At 43.8% G+C, this 20832-nt stretch overlaps 1 pseudogene across 1 annotated transcript; it reads right to left on the minus strand.

Annotated features, from left to right (window-relative positions):
- Positions 1-283: 283 nt before the first annotated feature.
- On the minus strand, positions 284-14942 carry LOC143529034 (uncharacterized; annotated as a pseudogene). Its single transcript, XR_013134583.1, has 5 exons — positions 14494-14942; positions 13958-14426; positions 12879-13118; positions 759-780; positions 284-686 (listed from the first exon to the last, which is right to left on the minus strand). The product of XR_013134583.1 is annotated as an uncharacterized LOC143529034 (transcript).
- Positions 14943-20832: the final 5890 nt, after the last annotated feature.

The raw sequence follows: 20832 nt of genomic DNA on the forward strand, positions 1-20832 counted from the left end.
ATTTGTTAATGAAAAGCTTTATATTGTTGTTTTCTCAAATAATGTTTTTATGGTACACCAAGTCACCAAAAATTAATAAAACGACAATGTATAGTACCGTCGTAACTTTATCAGGAAAAAAAACAAGTGTTTATGGTTAGGACTTAAAACTTTGAGACGAGATATCTAAAAATGGCAAAACTTAATATGATAAAAGTAAACTGAAGCTACAATAAAACTAAGTATCTTTTCATAAAAAGAAGCAAAATAATTCCGAAAACTAATCTACTGTTGTTTTAAACTTAGAACTTTGTTTTCTTGTTTCAAAACACATCTAATTACATCTCAACATGAACACATATAATATACATATTACTACATCCCTACCAAAATCCAAGAAATATCAGATCTGGACTTATATTAACATCAGTAGTTGTTATTTGTTAAACTTTACAAGTAAAAACAAAACTCGAAAACCCAGTGGGATAAACTCAGACCGATAACCGGGTTGATAGATGATGGAAGTTTTGAACCATTGGGAAAGGAAGCCCGTCACGGTTAGGCACGTGGTACATCTGTTTCTGCACCGCCTTTATGGCAGCTACTCTGGCGGCATTGGCGGCTCTGTTAGCGGCTGCAACAGCCCTGTTAACTCTTTCATCAACTTTGGCTACATCATATGCTTTCTCAGCAGCTCTTCGCGCTTCCTGTTCTTTTACATAATCAAATAACTGATTCTAAATTATATATAAATATATGAGAAAAATGATTATAAGTACCTGAATTGCATTAAGGACTTTGGAATGTGAAGAGGTAGATCCCAGCAGAGTCCAGTTGGACCCGCAAGACTCACCTTGAATAGGGACGTCTGCGCAATGACCAACTGCTCCAGCAGGACCCACCATGCTCAGAGAACCTTACGTGCAGTACGCCAGCTGTACCCGCAGGGAAATCCTCCCAATGGTGAAGTACCCCGCCTGTTCCCGCAGCTGCGGATACAAGCCATCAGGGAAGGCTACCCGCACTAACAGCAAGGCTACACGCACAAGGCATTCGCTACTTCAGTAGTCACATGAAGGAATGAGCAAGGCGGGAATACTCCCGCCTAAATGAGCCAGTCCGTATGCTTCTGGAAGGTCTTTCGTACTATACCTACTAAGGTATGGGCGGAACAGACAATTTGACCAAAGCAGCCCATGAACCAATCACAGGGTGACAGCTCACCGACAACAATACGAGGAGGAGCACCCTCTAGTACTGTTTGTCACTATTAGCCGCTGCCTACTCACCAACCCTTACGATGGGACGTGCGCAGCCTACAGTTGGTGGAACAGTGCGTAGCCGGCAGTAAAGGAACAGCATACAGCCGACCTTGTTACTGTTGGCCGTAGCCTATCCACCAACCAGCATGGCCTGTGCGTAGTCCACTGTTGGTAGAACAGGAATACTATTCAGCCGGCTGTACCTTCTAGGAAACCTACCTTCGGCAATAAATACTCCAACACCTTGGAATGGTAAGGACAACATCTAATATCTCAATCTTATCTAGCAATCTCTTAATATACACTTATATTCAGAGCAATCTAGTCTGATTCTCACGCCGGAGGGTGGTCACAAGGAGGAACCCCCCCTTCTCAGTGACGAGCTTACGGTGTCTGTTTTGCAGGTCTCCTGAAGAACAACCTTCTCTGCTAGACCTCATCCTCGTGGGAAACATTACTTAACCCCCAGATTATCTATAATCTGCCCGTGGGTTCACTTAGTGTTTCTTCATTGGCGCCATCCGTGCATAAAAGCTAGAACTAATTTAGTTTTTTCAAAATTTCTGAAGAAATGGTTAACGTTACTCCGGTCCTAAGGCCAGTAACCGACCAAGAAACCCCGGTAACCACAACCCCAGCAACTGGGGGGAACACCGGCGGTTATACAAATCTTACGAACACTACCCCGACTACCCAAGCCGGGGCAAGTGCAGTAAATATTCCACTAGGGTTCACCGACGCCCAGTTGGAAAAACGAACGAGGGTCCCTCGCCAAACACTAGATCAAGTGAAGGCGTGGGCCGAAGCACGTCAGAGAGAGTTCCAAGCTGAATTGGATGAACGCTTGCGTTCAGTTCAACAGGCTGACGAATTCGGCAGTACTCGCCAACATCTCAATATGAACAGCGAGTACGAGTACTCAGACGACGAGGGGGAAGAATCCGATACCGACGCAAACCCTCGCCATAAGGCGAAAGGGAAGCGTAAGGAAACGGACTTCCAGCCGAAAAGGAATTTTGGGGAAGCTTTTAAACCCACGAATGCGGAGAGAAACCCGCGTGACTTCTCCAAAACCTTTAGGCCAACTGCTACAAATGCAGGAAAGTCAAAGTTCGCAAGGGACATTGCGGAAGCAATCGCCCCGAGAAGTGCCAAACAAATGAACAACATTGGCACTTATGATGGTCTATCCGACCCAGACGACCACTTGAACAGATTCATTGCGGGGGCAACCGTCAGTAACTGGACGGAACCCACGTGGTGTTATATGTTCCAGATGACTCTGGTTGGAGCGGCCAGGGCATGGTTCGATCGTTTACCGGTCCACCACATATATTACTGGGCGGACTTTCAGAACAAGTTCAGCCAGCACTTCAGCCAACAAAGGAAATATACTGAAGAACAGTGGACGATCCTCAACTGCGTGAGAGAGGAGGATGAATCTTTACTAGACTTCATCACCCGCTTCAACTCCAAAAAGCTAAGTCTCGGCAGCATAAGTGAAGATCTTGTTCGCGCCGCTTTCATCCAAGGCGCCAAATACCCAGAGCTTATCCGCACATTAACGGGTAAGGATGGCATGCCATCAACATGGGATGCCATCATGACGGTGGCAAAGCGCTTTGCCGAGACGGAGAAGCAACTGGGAAGGGATCTTCCCCAGAGTACACACCTCTACACGCAGAGGACAAGAGAGAACAATGTTCGGATCGCCCGGCAGAACAAAAAGAGGAAGCTAGGTATCTGGCAGTCAAGGGTAAACTTTGACACCTCACCCAGCTCTCACCCTCTTGTTGGCGGAAGAAATCACACACACCCTTCAAGCCAAAAGCACCGGTGGACGCCACTCACCAAAAGCGTCACGGAGATATTTGCCACTGAAAAGCTACCATGGCCGAAAGCCCCAATGATCTGGCAGCGACCTAATGCGGATCAGAGTAAATCCTGTGACTTCCACGGGACAAAAGGTCATAGTACGGAAGAGTGTACATCCTTGAAAGATATTATTGAAGCATTCGTCAAGGATGGAAGACTGGCACACCTGGTGGCATCAATCAAGAAGGGAGGACGGAACGACAACCGTTACCGAGGCAACGGACGAAAGCCCGTTGACATCAGCATCAACATGGTTCATGGTAATATCAGAGGAAGAAAAAGGCGAACGATAGAACCATGTGCGTGGAAGGAAGCTGAGGTGCGCTTTCCGCGAGTGCCATGAGGACCCAGCAAAGAAGGCCCTATCGTCATCAAAAGCTAGCTGGGGCACTACATCACCTCCCGCACTCTTGCTGACAACGGCGCCTCGTCGACGGTGATGTACAGGCAGTTCTTCGACAAGCTAGATGACGAAGACAAGGAACGCCTGGAAACGATCTGCGCCTCGATGGAAGGGTTTGATGGCAGCACAAACACCCCCCTGGGTATCCTATCTTTCCCTGTCACTCTTACGGATGGTCCCGCACAGAAGATGTGGACTTTGTCGTGATGAGGAAGCCACACCACACATACGACATCCTCTTCGGGAGAGACGGGATGGCAAGATTCAACGCCGTGGTATCCTCAGTCCACGGCATGATGGGATGGCCAACAGCTGAGGGTGTAGCGATGATCACCGGCATTCCCCAGGTATGCATCGCATCTGTCTCATCTAAACCCAAACCAAAGATGGCTAAACCAACCATCACCGAACCAGAAAGATGGGCCTTCAACGGCAAGTACCCTGACCAGGCCGTCACCATTGGCCCAACAATTGTTGATCCCACACGCACCTTACTCAAGCGTTTATTACAAAAAAACGCTGACATCTTCGCGTGGACACCAGCTGACATGACTGGTGTACCCCGAAGTAAGGCAGAGCATAAGCTCAAATGCGATCCGGCTGTTACGCCGATCGTACAAAAGCGCAGAGTAATGGGGCCAGAACAAACTAACGCGTGTAGAACCCAAGTCAAGGAACTCCTTGACGCAGGCATCGTACGCGTTAGTAGATATCAAACTTGGGTTGCAAATCCCGTTATGGTACCGAAGAATGACAAACAATGGCGCATGTGCATAGATTTCAAGGATTTGAACAAAGCATGCCCCAAAGATTGTTATCCGTTACCTGAAATTGATCTTAAGGTGGATTCGTTGGCACCGTTCCGCCTTAAATGCTTCCTGGACGCGTATAAGGGGTACCATCAAATCCACATGGCCGTTGATGATCAGGACAAAACCGCTTTTCGGACGCCCGATGGCACATTTTGTTATCAAATGATGCCATTCGGACTTAAGAATGCCGGGTCCACATACCAACGCCTGATGGACAAAGAGTTTCATTCCCAAATTGGGAGGAACTTGGAAGTCTACATGGATGACTTGGTCATCAAAAGCACAAACCCAGAAGCGATGTTGAAAGACATCGAAGAAACTTTCAACACGCTCAGGAAGATAAACATGAAGCTCAACCCGAGCAAGTGTGCCTTTGGAATGGAAGAAGGGAAGTTCTAGGGGGTCATCGTCACTAAAGATGGCTTCAGAGCGAACCCTGAAAAGGTCGATGCCATTATCAAAATGGAATCACCTACTACCATCAAACAGGCTCAGACACTGAATGGACGACTAGTGGCACTTAATCGCTTTTTGGCAAACCACGCGGATAAGTCGTTTCCCTTCGTGTCAACGTTGAGAAACTGTTTAAAGAAAACGCACTTCCGCTGGACACCAGAAGCGGAAGCAGCTTTTCAGGAGATTCGGTCACGCTTGATCGAACTCCCAACGCTCACAGCACCAAAAGCGGGAGAGGAGATAATCCTATACCTTTCAGCAACAGATAGAGCAACCGGGGCAGTCCTGCTAGTAGAGCGAAAAGGCATCCAGATGCCAATCTATTATGTTAGCCGTATCCTAACAGACGTAGAAACCCGGTACTCTACCCTGGAAAAATTAGTCTTGGCACTTATACACGCTTCACGCAGGTTAAGACGATATTTCCAGGGTCACCCAATCACCATTCTCTCTAACTTCAAACTTGCAAACGTTCTAGGCAAACCCGAGCTATCGGGACGCCTAGCCAAATGGGCAATTGAGTTGGGGGAATACGCGATAAAGTATAAGCCAAGACCAGCCATAAAGGGCCAGGTTCTGGCCGACTTTATTGCAGAAGTGCCTGCATCGCAGGAAAAAGAGTGCCAGGAAGAGGCTCAACCCTCTCCAGCACAAGACATCAATGATGTCTGCGACTCTACACTGATGGAGCAGCCAGTAACGAGGGTTCAGGCGCAGGGCTAAAACTAACCAACTCAGCAACCCATGAATACACTTACGCTATTCGACTGGATTTTCCAAGTACGAATAACGAAGCCGAGTATGAGGCATTCTTGGCTGGGCTGAGAATTGCGCGTAAGATGGGAGTGAAAAACTTGGAAGCCCACGTGGATTCCATGGTAGTAGCCAATCAAATCAACGGGACGTACACGGCCGTGAACGACACAATGGCCCTGTACCTCGCACAAGCAAAATCCCTTATGCGCGATTTCAACGACTGCAAAGTAATACACGTCAAGCGAAGTGAAAACAAATCTGCGGATGCGTTAAGGAAGCTTGCATCATTAGCCTTCACCCACTTAGGAAAGGATATACGCATTGAACTCCTCGAGACACCTTCGGTCCCGCACAAGGAAATTTGTGTCATCCAAACCAGCGCAGAAACGTGGATGACACCAATAATAAAATACCTTACATCAGGTACACTGCCTGAGTCGAAAGCACAGGCAAGAAAACTACGCTGTAAAGCACTGAATTATCAACTCATCGATGACATTCTTTACAGGCGTAACTTTCTTGGCCCACTCTTGAGATGCGTGGACAACCAAGATGCTGACTACCTCCTAAGAGAAGTACACGAAGGCATCTGTGGAGTACACACAGGTCCCCGCGCTGTTGTAGCTAAGCAAAACAACGCGGGATACTTTTGGCCGGGGATGCATACGGATGCACTGGCATACATCAGAAAATGCAGGTCTTGCCAGCTTTACGCACCCAACACGCATCGCCCGAAGAATGAGCTTGTTCCAGTCACTTCTTCATGGCCATTTCAGAAGTGGGCCATCGATGTGACAGGCCCATTTCCTACAGCAGCAGGAAATGTTCAGTTCCTAGTGGTAGCCATCGACTACTTCACCAAGTGGATAGAAGCAAAACCTTTAGCCCAAACAACCGCGAAAAATATCAAAAAATTTATTTGGGAATTTATTATTTGTCGTTTTGGACTTCCACAGAATTTGGTGAGCGATAACGGCACCAACTTTGCTGACAAGAAGCTACAACAGTGGCTGAAAGAACTTCAAATCACCCACACCTTTACCTCAGTGGCACACCCGCAAGGTAATGGTGAGGTGGAAAGAGCAAATAAGAGCATCGTCGAAGGCATAAAGAAAAGACTCTTGGAACACAGATCCGGCTGGGTGGACGAGCTTCCACATGTCCTTTGGGCAAACAGAACGCTGAAGAAGGTCAGTACGGGAGAAACCCCGTTCAGTCTCACTTATGGCACTGAAGCCATGGTCCCGGTCGAAATTGGTTTACCCTCACCAAGGGTCTTGATTCAGCCAGAAGACAATGATGCCGAAAGACGGTTGGACCTTATGCTAACCGAGGAACGCAGAGACTTAGCCGCAGTGCGTGAAGAGAACTACAAGCGACAAATGCAAAAGTACTACAACACGCGGGTAAAACTCTGCAACTTCAATGTAGGAGACTACATACTGCGTAACAACGAGGCTTCGAACCAAGAACGCCCAGGAAAGCTGGCCCCGGTCTGGGAAGGGCCATACATTATCAAAGAAGTCCTGGGAAACGGCGCATACCGGCTCGAAAGGCTCGATGGCACTCCCATCCCAAGAACATGGAATGGAGCTCAATTACGCAAATGTTATATGTAGATCAATTCCAAATTTGTAAAGAAAAGGCCTAGAGCCACTTCTAATGGAAATGATTCTCCTTTCACAATGTGTTGATAGCCTTACCTTTATATTTATGAACTTCCCACACTAGTGCCGGTATTCACCGCATAAATGGGGAAGAAGTAAGTCGTTACGTGTGGAAGGCGGAAAAACCCGCATAAACACAACGCTAAAAATAAGGAAAACCTACACGCAGGTCAGGTGTAAGTAAAGTTTAGCCATCCTTGTAAGTGCAAGTGACGGTCTTACCCGCACAATCACGAGCAAGGAAGCAAAACTTCAACCTATCATCTACCACGTTCAAAGGTTAACTTATTCTGAACACTTAGAAAATTTCAAAGGAAAAGATGAGGAAAACTTCCACGCAGGTCAGATATAAGTAAAGTTAAGCCATCCTACTAAGTGTAAGTGACGGTCATACCCGCACAATCATGAAAGAGGAAGCGAAACAAACTTATAATTTACCACGTTAAAAAAGTTTAACTTATCTAAGTACTAAAGAAATTACTAAGATCAAAACATGCGTAAAATAAACAAGGCAAAGAACAAACACAATCTTTATTTCATCAAAATTCAAATATTACAAAGAGCTATACAAAAGCAAAAATCTACGCTAATGGTGGAAAGGGATCTTCAGAATCAGGCTTCAGGACCACTTCCACTTGGACCCGCTCCATCAGTAGAGCGTGGTGGTTCAAGGAAGGCTTTAAGAATAGCTAGCCCATCATCAGCAGCAGCGACTTCGTTCACCTTCTCCACCACAGGATGCGGGAAGGCGGCATATTGGTTCACTGCTTGGTCGTAAATAGCTTCAGTATCCACATCGTACAAAGGGAAGTTGGAAGGCGGGATGCCTTTCTCAACAAACCCTAGACCAAGCAGGAAGCCGGCCTTTTCCCCATCCTCATGAGAAGCGTTGAGGGCTGCGCTCATAGCATCGTCATAAGACGTCTCTGAGAAGACCCGATGCACAACCTACAAAGAAAAAAATACAAGTATCAGAACCTTTTCTATTTACAAAGAAAAGCGTGAAGACATGAAGCTAAACTTACCTGAGACAACGCTTCTCGAAGAAGCCATTCCTTGGCAACCAGAGCTTCTTGGAGGGCAGCTTGAGCTTCGTTACGGGCGCGTTCGGCTTCACTCCTGTTGAGGTTGGCAAGCAACACATCTTTAGCCGCAGCCTCTTCGACGCCCTTTAGCTTACGCTCGGTATGGTCAAGCACCCCCCTCTGGTCCAGGATTTCTTGAAGCTTCTTAGCGTCCTCCATCGCCAAGGCATCATGAGCCTGCTGGAGAGCCTCTAATTTGGCTTTAAGCTCTTCATTCTCCACGCGTAGAGGCTCAGCAACGGCTTCAGCCTTGGTGGCCCTCTCGGTTGCGTTCCTCGCAGTTTCCTTAGCCAGCCGAAGCTGTTCATTAACAGCTTGGGCAGCCTTGGAACGGGCCTCGAGTCGAGCCTGAACTTCAACCTCGAGGGCCTTGAAGGCCTTCTCCTTTTCCGCGGCTAATGCGGAAAGCCTTTGGTTCTCCTCCCGGACAGCTCGCGCCTGAGCCACTTCTTTAAGGCGAGCTGCTTTTAACTTGTCGTTTTCACGACAAAGCAGCTCGACGCGCGGCTGCATCCGGGCCAGGAGAACCCGAAGCTCATTGGTTAGCCTACCCTCCTGGTAGCTAGCCATGGCTTCCCCCAACGCACCACTGGGAGCAGCGTGACGAGCCCATTCCACGCACTCCACAGGGGTTCGAAGGGTTGTTCCTCGGCGAATGTTCCATCGTGGAACATACACTTCATTGGAATCCGACACTGCAAAAACAAAAAGCAGTAAGGAAAAGATGATATATAAAAAAATAAAATAAAATAAAAAAGGGCCAAAAGAACCCTACACACCTGTAGGGTCAATAACAGGCCGATAGCCGCCGAACCCATCACCTGAACCCAAGGGAAATCCATCCAAGAGGTCAGGCAGATGGGAAGGTGGCAGAGATTGGCGTGAAGCCCCATGCGTACCTGATGGATCGACCGTCGTTGCCGATGACGGGGGCATGGTAGCAGCCGCCGCGGAATCCGCAGCAAAAGTAACCGCCGGCTCGGTGAAAGATGCCGTAAAAATGGCACTTACAGCCGGCGGTGAAGTCACCTCGGCTGGAACAATCGGCTCAAAGGAGTGAGCAACTGAACCAGCGGGTGCAGGCGCAGGCGCCTGGGACGTCGCCTCAGGAAGGCTGACCAAGCCTACCGTCATTGGCGGGGAGGTACTCCTCTGCGCTCCACCCTGGAATGCGTCAACATCCACGCCTGCACAAAGAAGATAAGTATTAATGATGAAAAAACTATGAAGATAAAAGCTAAAGGAAGTTGTACTTACGGGTTTTCTTGAGCCTAAATGTACGGAGAGGCAGGGACGAACCCGATGGAGCCGGCCTCTTTGCGCCGCTCACCGTCGTCTTCTTGGGCTCTCCGGAGGTGACAGTCGCAGCCTCCGGAGCGGTGGTCTTATCACCACCGGGATTCCCCGCCACCTCTTCGCTCTCGGTCTCCGAATCAGACCGAGGCACCGGATCGGCAGTGGAGGCCACCTTCTCCTTCCCCTTCCCGCAGGCAGCCTTCTTCTTCCGCACCAACGGAGGACCATCTGCGGATTCCTCATCAGAACATACGATTAAAGGAATTCCAGCAGAGGTTTCAATATTGAGGGGTCGAGGGTCGAATAGCGCCTTACCTGGCCGCCTGGCGCTAAGGATCTCGTGGCCTAGTGGATAGACCTCCACGAACCGATCCGCCGTTTGTTCTAGGATGGGCAACTCGTTCTCGTCTAGAGCGCGAGTACCCATCCGGGCGGGACCGTCAGTTTCCCGCGGGTTCAGGAGCGACTGCAAGTCGTTCCCCTCTGAAATAAACAGGAAAGAAGTTAGAAGAAACTCAGAAACAACAAAAAAAAACAAAGCATACCGTAAGGAACAGAGTTCGAACCGTATTCGAGGACGATTGGGATCTTTTGCGCATCGGCAGCCTTCCACACTCGGCTCATCCCCAGCATCACCATCCCGGACTCCGCAAACCGGTAAACCGGAGATTTGACCCGAGATATCTTCGAGAACCATTCTGCCTCCTGGTAGTTGGAGGCGTGAAGGCTTGGGAGAGCTTGCCCATTCTTAAACTTCATGGCAAGGGGGATGGCGCGAGCGGAGATGAAGAAGAACTCCCGCTTCCACGCGCGAAGACTGCGCTCGGTCGCACAAATCTTCAAACCCTTGATTCGGGTCGTCAGGGTATACCACCCCTGGATGCACCTCCAAGTGTAGAAGGTCATCAGGCGATCAACATAGGGCTCAATGCCCAAAATCCGGCACACCCACTCGAAGTGGCGAATCTTGGCGATCGCCATGGGGTGCAACTCGGTCAAATGAACACCGTGCCTCTCAAGGACACAGTAAACAAACTTTGTCAATGGGAACCTAAGATTCCCATAAACAAAGAATGCAGCATAAACCCCGATCTTGCCTCTGGGGGCATCGTACACCGTCTGATGGGGTTCAGGAAACTCAGGCTCGAGAGACTCGAGCATGAACTTCCTGACGACGTAACGATACAGATCGCCAGGCAGAGCACACAGGCACTCGCCAGCAGTACTCTTGTCATCAGCAATAGATTCGAGATCACGAGACATATTGTAAAAGAAAAAGAAAACGATTTCGGGAGAATGCTTGCCTGAAAAGGTGAGTATTCGCCGGAAATCGCAAAGAAGATGAAGAAAAGAGTGAAAGTGTGGATTACAAAGAACCATCTCCCCCTTTATATACTAATCGCAATTAATGCGATGAAATTAATGCGGAAGAGAGAGAAAACGAAGGTGCAATGAAACTATGACACGTGGCAAAAGCAAGCTGGCAACAGCTGTTGACAGGACGCATACCATTAATTTCGCGGCCACGCGCCCTAAAAATCGCGCCCACGCGCCTGAAAAAGCGTCTGGAATGACCATGTACTGTCACGTCACCATAACTTCCTGCACGTCCTGACACAGTCAGAAGAAACCGTCGCACGACGTTTCAGAGGTTTGGACTGTTCTTATCCTTCCACCAACTCTTCGAATTTCAAAATTCAAAATTCAAAAATATTCAAAAGTAAGCGGGAAAATACCCCTTACCTTGGCAACAAAGTAACCGTAAGACGGATGCGGGTACAGTGTTAAGGCAAAACCCTTCACATACTTAGCACCCGCAGGGAATTGACGCTAGGAATACCTTGGAAGTGAAGTAACCGTAAGACAAGTGCGGGTACAGTGTCAAGGCAAAACCCTTCACATACTTAGCACTCTGCAGGGAATTCAAACCAAGAAGGATCTTCTGGGCCATGCTTGCGGAAACGGGAATAACATCCCCGCATGACGGGAACGTCGAGAACTATATTGTCCGAAACTCCATAGCGGGATTGATGGTTTTAGCATAATTGATCAGTATGTTGAAAACTACCAAAACCCCATGGAGAATCCACACAAGTGGGACTCAACGCTCCTGACGTACGAGGAGGTTACAAACCTACCCGCTTCACACCCAAAGATCAAGCAGAAAAGTCGGGAATTTCTGCGTGACATCAGGAAAACCGCGGGAAGAATCACCACGGAAAACCTAAAAACTAAACCCTTTTCAAAAACCCCTTGCTAAGTCCAAAAGTTCACCTCACTTATTAATAATTCATGAGAAGAACATTGGACTGGGGGGACTTGAAGAGGTAGGTCCCAGCAGAGCCCAGTTGGACCCGCAAGACTCACCTTGAATAGGGACGTCTGCGCAATGACCAACTGCTCCAGCAGGACCCACCATGCTCAGAGAGCCTTACGCGCAGTACGCCAGCTGTACCCGCAGAGAAATCCTCCCAATGGTGAAGTATCCCGCCTGTTCCCGCAGCTGCGGATACAAGCCATCAGGGAAGGCTACCCGCACTAATAGCAAGGCTACACGCACAAGGCATTCGCTACTTCAGTAGTCACATGAAGGAATGAGCAAGGCGGGAATACTCCCGCCTAAATGAGCCAGTCCGTATGCTTCTGGAAGGTCTTTCGTACTATACCTACTAAGGTATGGGCGGAACAAACAATTTGACCAAAGCAGCCCATGAACCAATCACAGGGTGACAGCTCACCGACAACAATACGAGGAGGAGCACCCTCTAGTACTGTTTGTCACTATTAGCCGCTGCCTACTCACCAACCCTTACGATGGGACGTGCGCAGCCTACAGTTGGTGGAACAGTGCGTAGCCGGCAGTAAAGGAACAGCATACAGCCGACCTTGTTACTGTTGGCCGTAGCCTATCCACCAACCAGCATGGCCTGTGCGTAGTCCACTGTTGGTAGAACAGGAATACTATTCAGCCGGCTGTACCTTCTAGGAAACCTACATTCGGCTATAAATACTCCAACACCTTGGAATGGTAAGGACAACATCTAATATCTCAATCTTATCTAGCAATCTCTTAATATACACTTATATTCAGAGCAATCTAGTCTGATTCTCACGCCGGAGGGTGGTCACAAGGAGGAACCCCCCCTTCTCAGTGACGAGCTTACGGTGTCTGTTTTGCAGGTCTCCTGAAGAACAACCTTCTCTGCTAGACCTCATCCTCGTGGGAAACATTACTTAACCCCCAGATTATCTATAATCTGCCCATGGGTTCACTTAGTGTTTCTTCAGAATGATAAACCGCAACAGGGGATACAGGGTGCATGGCACTTTGTGAGCTTGGTGTAACGAGGGCCCCATTCTGCCAGTGGCCCGATTGGGTCTCTCGGTTTCTGAAAGTGTACATACCAAGTCCATGCCTTTTTCCTTCTTGCCATGAGCCTTCGTATCTATGACCGTTTGCGAACCTATATACTCCAAAACCGTGCATCTTGTCTGCAAAATATTCGCCTGCATATGTATCACCGTTCCTATAAAACAAAGAAAAAGAATTAAATACTTTTATATGAAATACACAATAAGTTAAGAGAATTGGTGACTTTATATCTGGAAAAGATTCCGTCTTAACTATCATAGACCGGTTTATGACAACTTTATGACAATCTGAAGATGAGCTAATCCTAGAGTTAGTAGACTCTCATTTGGACCAGTTGGATAGATGGTAACATTGTAGAAAAGGCCCAAACTTCAAACGAGCGTAACTCAGGCTACAAGTGGAGTTACAAAGCTTATAACCATCAAACAGAAAGGTCGAGACAGAAAGGTCTCGACGATCCGGATCATGTGGCGAACTGACGTCAGACAAATCCATTTATGACATATTGGCATCATCTGAGCCCTGATTTCGTCAATAACGATATTCCTTGTTTTTTAGCCCTTTCTGAATTCTATTCTTTTTAGTGTAAACTGTAAAATTAGATCACTAATTGCGGTGATTTACGTGCCTATTTAAGTCGTTAATTTCAGCATTCATTTAAGGATTTACCAGCTTCTAAGTGCGAAAATATAACTCATGTAATGATAAGTATTCAGTTTTACATCAATCTTTCGTGAAAGTTCTTCTTTTCTTGTTTGTCTTGCTTCCGCTCATTTAATAAGTTGATTTTACTAACTCATTAACTAAGTTTACACTAATTGGCTTGTTGTAACTAATATTTTCACATACACTAGGCACAAATTACTACACTAAATGTACCAAACAAGATTAATATGTTTATCTAACATCTTATCCAAACATATGCACAAACACTAAGTCAACATAAACAATGCAATCAATTCCAAAACCGACGCAACAAAGTAAAAAATTTACCTAAAATGGTAGTGACCAAGACCATGTTTAACGCCCCACTCGAACTCTCCAACATAACGACTCCCATCCTCGCAAGTATGCACTCCACGCCCATGACTCTGCCCATTCACCCACTCACCCGCGTAAACATCACCCGTGTAAAACCTATACACACCAAACCCATGCCTCAACCCTTGCACATACTGCCCCCCTATACCGACTACCCCGCGCCCACGTCTCCACCCCGTACACATCATACTTCCCGTCAACCCAATCGCCCTCGTACCTCCCACTCATGTTATAATAATACACCCCACAACCCGAACACTTTCCCTTGTGAAACTCACCTTCATACACATCACCATTGTTATACACTTCCACTGTACTATTAACATTATTATTATTATTATTATTCCGTTTTCGCCTCGACGCGATGGACCGAAGCACGGAAAGGTACCGTCTTGACGAAGGGTAAAGACGGGTACAACTTAGTTAACGAAAACAACAACAATCCAACCGAGGGTAATTTGGGAATACCAAGATTTAGTGAAACTAACAGTGCAGATGAGAAAGCAAAAGCAGATAAGAAATCAAGCGTAAAAGATTCACTAGGGTGTGAAACCAAGAAGAAGAAAAACGGTAACGAGAGTAAAACGATGAACCGGAGGTGGGTCCGGCGGCGGCGGACTCGCCGGAGCCGGTAAAGAAAGTTAAAGGCGGCAGCTTTGGTGCTGCAAAGGCGCTTAGAGTAATGGGTTTTGGTTGGATTTGAGAAAACAGGTGGTTTTGTAAACGGGTTTGATGTGATTTGGGAGAATTGAGGTCGTTTGTGAGGTGTTGATTTGGGGGTTTCAGCATCGTCGATTTGAATCAGAGTGTAATTAGGGTTTGGTGGTGACGTCACATCGATTCTGATTGAAGAAGTAATAATCGGATTAGGGTTGAAATCGGAAGAGACACCGGTGCTATCTTTTCCGATCTGGAGGTGTGATTTCTTCTGATGCATTACATACACACAAACTGAAGTTGTGTGTGGGTTGAGATTATTATTATTATTATTATTATTATTTTGGTTTGCGGAGAAATCGATTTCGAAACCAGAGGCGCCGGCCAAGACTTTTTATGATTTGGTGTTTATTACGGAAATGCCACTGTCTTATCCATTTATTATCACCTTTTTATTTATTGTTTCTATAAATATTTTCGTTGGGAATAGACATGTGTGTTAGTTTCTTATTCTTTTTCAATTAAAGTGTACGGGGATACCGTTATTTTTAGTTTAATGCGGCAATTATTGTGTTTTTTTGTGATACATCATACATCACAAGATTTTTATGAGAAGATTTTTTTAGATGTTGATTTGAATCTTTGTGATTTTAGATTATGTTCAGGAAGCATTAATGGTGTATTGGTTTTTATTAATTATAATCGTTATTTTTTTGTCGATATCGGTCATAACTAATGAATTAGCTGATAACGATTTCGTATTTAATTAAATTTGTATCTAACGATCAGTGACTAATAGAATTCTAACGTCGTTAGTTGTAGATCGTCAGGAAAACGTTTTTTGCCTGGAAAACTCACATTTTTTTCGGAAAGCTCAACATTTCCGTGTCAAACATCTTTGTAACCTTATATCGTACCTTTAAGAACCGTTTTTTAGTGAAAACCCAAGTAATTGAGGTCGCCTGAACCTGGAACCATCGTCATAATCGGTTGGCGGTGCTTAAGACGTGGTGGTTGGTGGGTGGTGAGTCAGTTGGTGGTGGTGGTGGTGGTGGTGGTGGTAGGGTGAGTTTTTCGACAAAAAATGTGATGTTTTCGGCCAAAAGTGTTTTTCCGACGATATGCAAGTAACAACGTTAAAATTCTGATAGCTACGGATAGTTGAGAACAAATAAGTTAAAAGATGGGATCGGTAGTAGCCAACTCATTAGTTGACACTATCATCAACCAAAAGATGATAATTGAGATTAATAAAAACAAGTGCGCCAACATTAGTTACAGTTAAGGAAAAGGATGAAACCATATGTATAATTGTCTTATTTATGAAACCGGATGTATAATTGTCTTTGTGGATGTTAACAATTTAACCGTATGCCAACTTCTTAATCTTCAATGGTGACTACAGAAATTGTCTTTCCGAATAAATTTTCTATCTAAGCTGATAGGGATTTATGATAAAGAGTCTCGCGAAGAAAGTAGTGATTATCTATTCGAACTTCTCACTTTTTGGCAGGGATCACCCGTGCGTCAATTCATCTCCATAGTAAACTAGTCATAGTCTATTTAACACTCTCACTAAGGGGGGGGGGGGGGAATGTGGTGGCATCACTCATCACACACCCCACCCAATCAAATGGTGTCACATCACCAACCCCAAATACATCACATGTGATGGTTTTTTACTAGGGGTGGTGGTGTGATGTGATGTGATGTGTGTGATAGAATTTTTTTTAATAAATACTAAAATAAATAAAAAGAAAACAATATTACATTAACTAAAAAATAAAACAAGATTACATTAAATAAAGACAACTAAATTAAAAAAACCGACAAAAAAAACCTACGGCCCTTCCCAACCCCGCTTGTCGCATATCTCGTGTTTGCGTTGAAGTAGGAGCGATTTAAAGGGTTCCTCAAGATGTTCGTGCGGTTGTAGAAGTAAAGTTAGATCAGCGTTTTTTTGTTTTTCATTCAAATGGTTGATATACGTCTCCTCACGTTTCATTTTTAAAATATGAGCCTCTTTCCTTCGCTCCTTCGTCTCGGTCATTTCCTCCATCTTAGCCTACTTGTATTTGATGAAGTTTTCGGCCACCTCTTCCTTTCCAAGTCTTGAAGGTTCCCCACTTTTCTTACGATTCGGCCGTGTGGATGTGGGTATGTCTTCGTCGGGATTGTCTTCGGGTTCCTCGTTCAAGTTCATGTTCGGCATGTTGCATGACAAGCCGCCGGTAGACGTTGTGTAGTCCCCCGACTCGGAAGTTTTTGTTCTTTTTGAAGAAGATCCTTTCTTCCTTGGAGCCGTTGGTCCGTTCAAATCGACCAAGGGAATCGGTTCCCACTTCGCGTGACGTCTCGCAATCTCCCACGCATCCAAGGAGGGAAAAGGCTTACATTTGAAAACTCGGACATATTCGCGCAAAGCGTTCTTTATGATATTCGCCTCGTTCGTTCCGCTTTGGGGAGCTAGGGACCACAAAACATTTAGAAAAAATATATATATAACAAATTGTAAAAATAAAGTACTAGATTATAAAATAAATAAACTAAAATAGTTACCTCTTGGATGTAACAAGAATTAAATTTTGACATTTTTCGATTCAAATCTCTCCACTTGTCAATCATTAGATCCTTGTTTCGTTCGGTTGCGCCGGGGAATTGCGATAAATGTTCTTTAATACGTTTCCATAACGCTTCTTCTTTTTTTTGTTGGTTCGAGCGTTTTTTTGATTCGGAGCAATGTAAATAAGCCTTGGTCAAGGCGACCTCCACATCGGCCAACCAACGCCGAGCACCTCTTTGATGCGGCTCCTCATCCTCGGATTCATCTTCATCCAAAGTTTGCACATCATGACGAAAAGCACTTGCAAATTGATGTATAACATCGTTATTGTCTAGGGGATCGACGGACATTTGAGACGGTTGAGACGGTTGAGATCCAAAAGTTTGAAAATCATTATTTTGGTAATTTTGGGTAGAAAAAGGGGGAATAAAAGGTTGGTGTTGATACGATTGGTTTGGGACGGTTGATAATAACGTTGTTGTTAGGAAGGTTGTTGTTGGTTTTGGGACGGTTGAAAAGGTTGGGGATAATAAGGTTGTTGTTGGGAAGGTTGGTTTGTGTCGGGTTCGTCTTGTAAGCGAAATCTCGTCGGTTCGCCTAGATTTTGTCGAACCTTTGGTCGGGTTTGGGTTTTCTTTGAACCCGACCCACGTTTCTTAAAACCCTCCATTTGATATGTTAAAAATGGTGTGTGTAATAGAAGATTTTGAGTTGGATTTGTGTATGTTTTGAAGATATATTTATATAAGTAAATAATGTTTTTTTTAATTTTCCAAGGCTTCCAATGGCTATATTCCCCCCCCCCCCCTAACGGCTCTTTTCTTGGAATGCAACCCTCATTAAGCGTGACACCCATCACACAAATTTGCCCAAATTCGCGTGACAAGGGGACGGCGGCGGTGTGGAGAAAGTCACCACGCGTGATGGGTGATCCATCACGTGGTGCCCCGTCCCCCTAAGGTAGAAAGAACCTTTACATTTGTTACTTGTTGGATAGTAATTACGTACCCATTTAACTTCTCATTAACTGAGATGATAATCAGTTAATCACCATTAAATCTCTCACTAGTTGTATAGTTGTCAACCTCTCAGTTTACACATACAAGGTTGGTAGTGGATGTATACATCGAAAGCTCACACCAACTCATCTAGTGTTTTTTTTAAACTGTAAACTTTTATAAACAAACCATAAAAAAACACACCCCTCTTCACAAGTTGGAGAACTCATCTTAGTTGAATCTCCTTCTCTTTATCTTTCTTTTCCGTCTTCTCTTAATAATGCTTGGATGTTGACTTGACCCGCCATGCAGTTACTTGGTTCGCTCATAAATCCGTCATCATACATATAAAAAACAGAATAAATGAATCTTTCATATGATCATATTGACCAACCTAAATGTATATCCACTCGAGTTCATATAACTATTATAAAGATTAATAATAATAATAATAATAATAATAATAATAATAATAATAATAATAATAATAATAATAATAATAAAGGACATCTATATTAAGTGATGTGATTTTGGGAGAATCAAGCTAACATAGGTAAAAAAAAAGCAGATACACATATTCAATTTAGATTATTTGATATCTTGAGAATCGTACATGTTTTTAAACACAATATTATGTTAATTACGAAATTCTCAAATATAGAATCGTGTAATTTAAACTAAACATTACTTGTGTATTTTGTAAGGATCTTAAACGTACGACTGCATAGTTTTAAGACATAACTGTTAAAAGTTATGTCAAGAATATGAAAGCATCTATATAAGGCAAGAGAATATTTCAGACTCTTTTAGATGAAGAATGGAAAAAACACGAAAGATTTAAGATTGTAAATATAGTTGGAAGCATCTAGAAAGCTGAAGAAAAGTTAACTTATATATAAATGCTATTTTTTATCCCCGTATTACGGAGGTTGTTTTATATTGTTTGTTCTAATATTTATTTTTTGAATTTATATTTTTTTATTATAAGAAAGTTAATAATATACTTATGATTTGATGATAAATTGTTTCATAAATAAATGAGATGTTATAACCCGATTAAAAGCTATATGGTTTTGATGAGACCCAAGACCCGTTTATATTTTTTACTAAAAAATTGGTTTTTTAATTATAAATAATATTTATGAAAGTTAATAATATACTTATGGTTTGATGAGACTCAATACCCGTTTATTTTTTTTACTATAAAATTGGTTTTTTTAATTTAAATAATATATATATATATATATATATATCTTTTTAAAAATAAATAAGATATTAATTTTTATTATATCCTATTATATAGAATTTTTACATCAATAATTTGGTGAGAATAATTTTTAATTTAATGAGATGTTATAACCCGTTTAAGAAATATCTGGGTTTGGTAAGACACATACCATACACATGAATTCGGGTCAAATGCATAAGAAGCCTCCATTTAAAAATCAAGCAAATCTGATGATTCCAAAAAAAGATGGAGCGACCGCGTCGCGACACGTAGGATTTTTATGTCTTCGTTTATATATATTACTAGTTTGATCCTCCCGTGTTACGGGAGTTTAACGAACAAACATAAACGGACACGAGCATGTTGATTTGTTTAAATGAACAAACATTAACACAAATATTTGTCTAATGAAAAAGGGGATATTAATGTAGTTGACAATGGTGGGTAGTATCAGAAGTTAACCGGCGATGAAGATGATAGACCAGCAACAGAGAACATGTAAATGAGATAAATTAAATTAGGATTTAATGTTAGTAAACACCAATAAGTGAGATCTTATAACCCATTTAAGGGCTATTAGGGTTTGGTGACCCATAACCCGTGTAAATTATTCTTTGATGATTAATGGGTTATTTCACAAATAAATGAGATTTTATAACCCGTTTAGGAGTTATCCTGGTTTGGTGAGACCCATGACCCGCAAAAATTATTGTTTGATTATGAAAGAGTTTTATAAATATATATGAGATGTTATAACACATTTAAAGACTATCAGGGTTTGGTAAGACTCATACACGTGAATTCGGGTCAAATGCATGAGAAGCATCCATTTAGAAATCAAGCAATCTGGTGGCTCTAGAAAATGTGGGGAACAACCTGAGAGCGACACATAGGATTTTATGATAGGCAATTATATAGATAGATAGATTATACGTTGTAGATTACAAAGAAAAAAAAAATCCGACAGGAGGGTTTTAAGCATAAGTAGGTCATTCTCCTTCACCTTGTATAATGTATGTATGACTGTCGTTTATGTTTTTTGTTACAATTTCTATTAGAGTCATCAAAGTATAATTTCTCATTAATCTTGTAAGAAAAGGAGTTAAGTTGCCTTATAAAAGTATCACACGGGTGCTTGTAAATTCGAGTCCATCAATGTAGACACATCAAAAAGAACAAATGAAAATCTAGCAAAATAAATGAAAATAACCGGATAATCATTTTGACCAACCTAAGTGAGTGTTTGGCTAAGACTTTAGAAAGTGTTTATTGGCTTTTCAAACAACCATTAATCTCAATAAGCTTTTCTGGGTATCATAAAAGTGCTTTTCGTTTTTGCCTTTTTGTATGAGTTAAAAAGTTGTTTTTTTTAAAAGCTACG

This window comes from Bidens hawaiensis, unplaced genomic scaffold, assembly GCF_021521415.1.
Source record: "Bidens hawaiensis isolate Kalapana, Puna unplaced genomic scaffold, B.hawaiensis_p1.1 tig00008407_1, whole genome shotgun sequence".
NCBI classification, from domain to species: Eukaryota; Viridiplantae; Streptophyta; class Magnoliopsida; order Asterales; family Asteraceae; genus Bidens; species Bidens hawaiensis.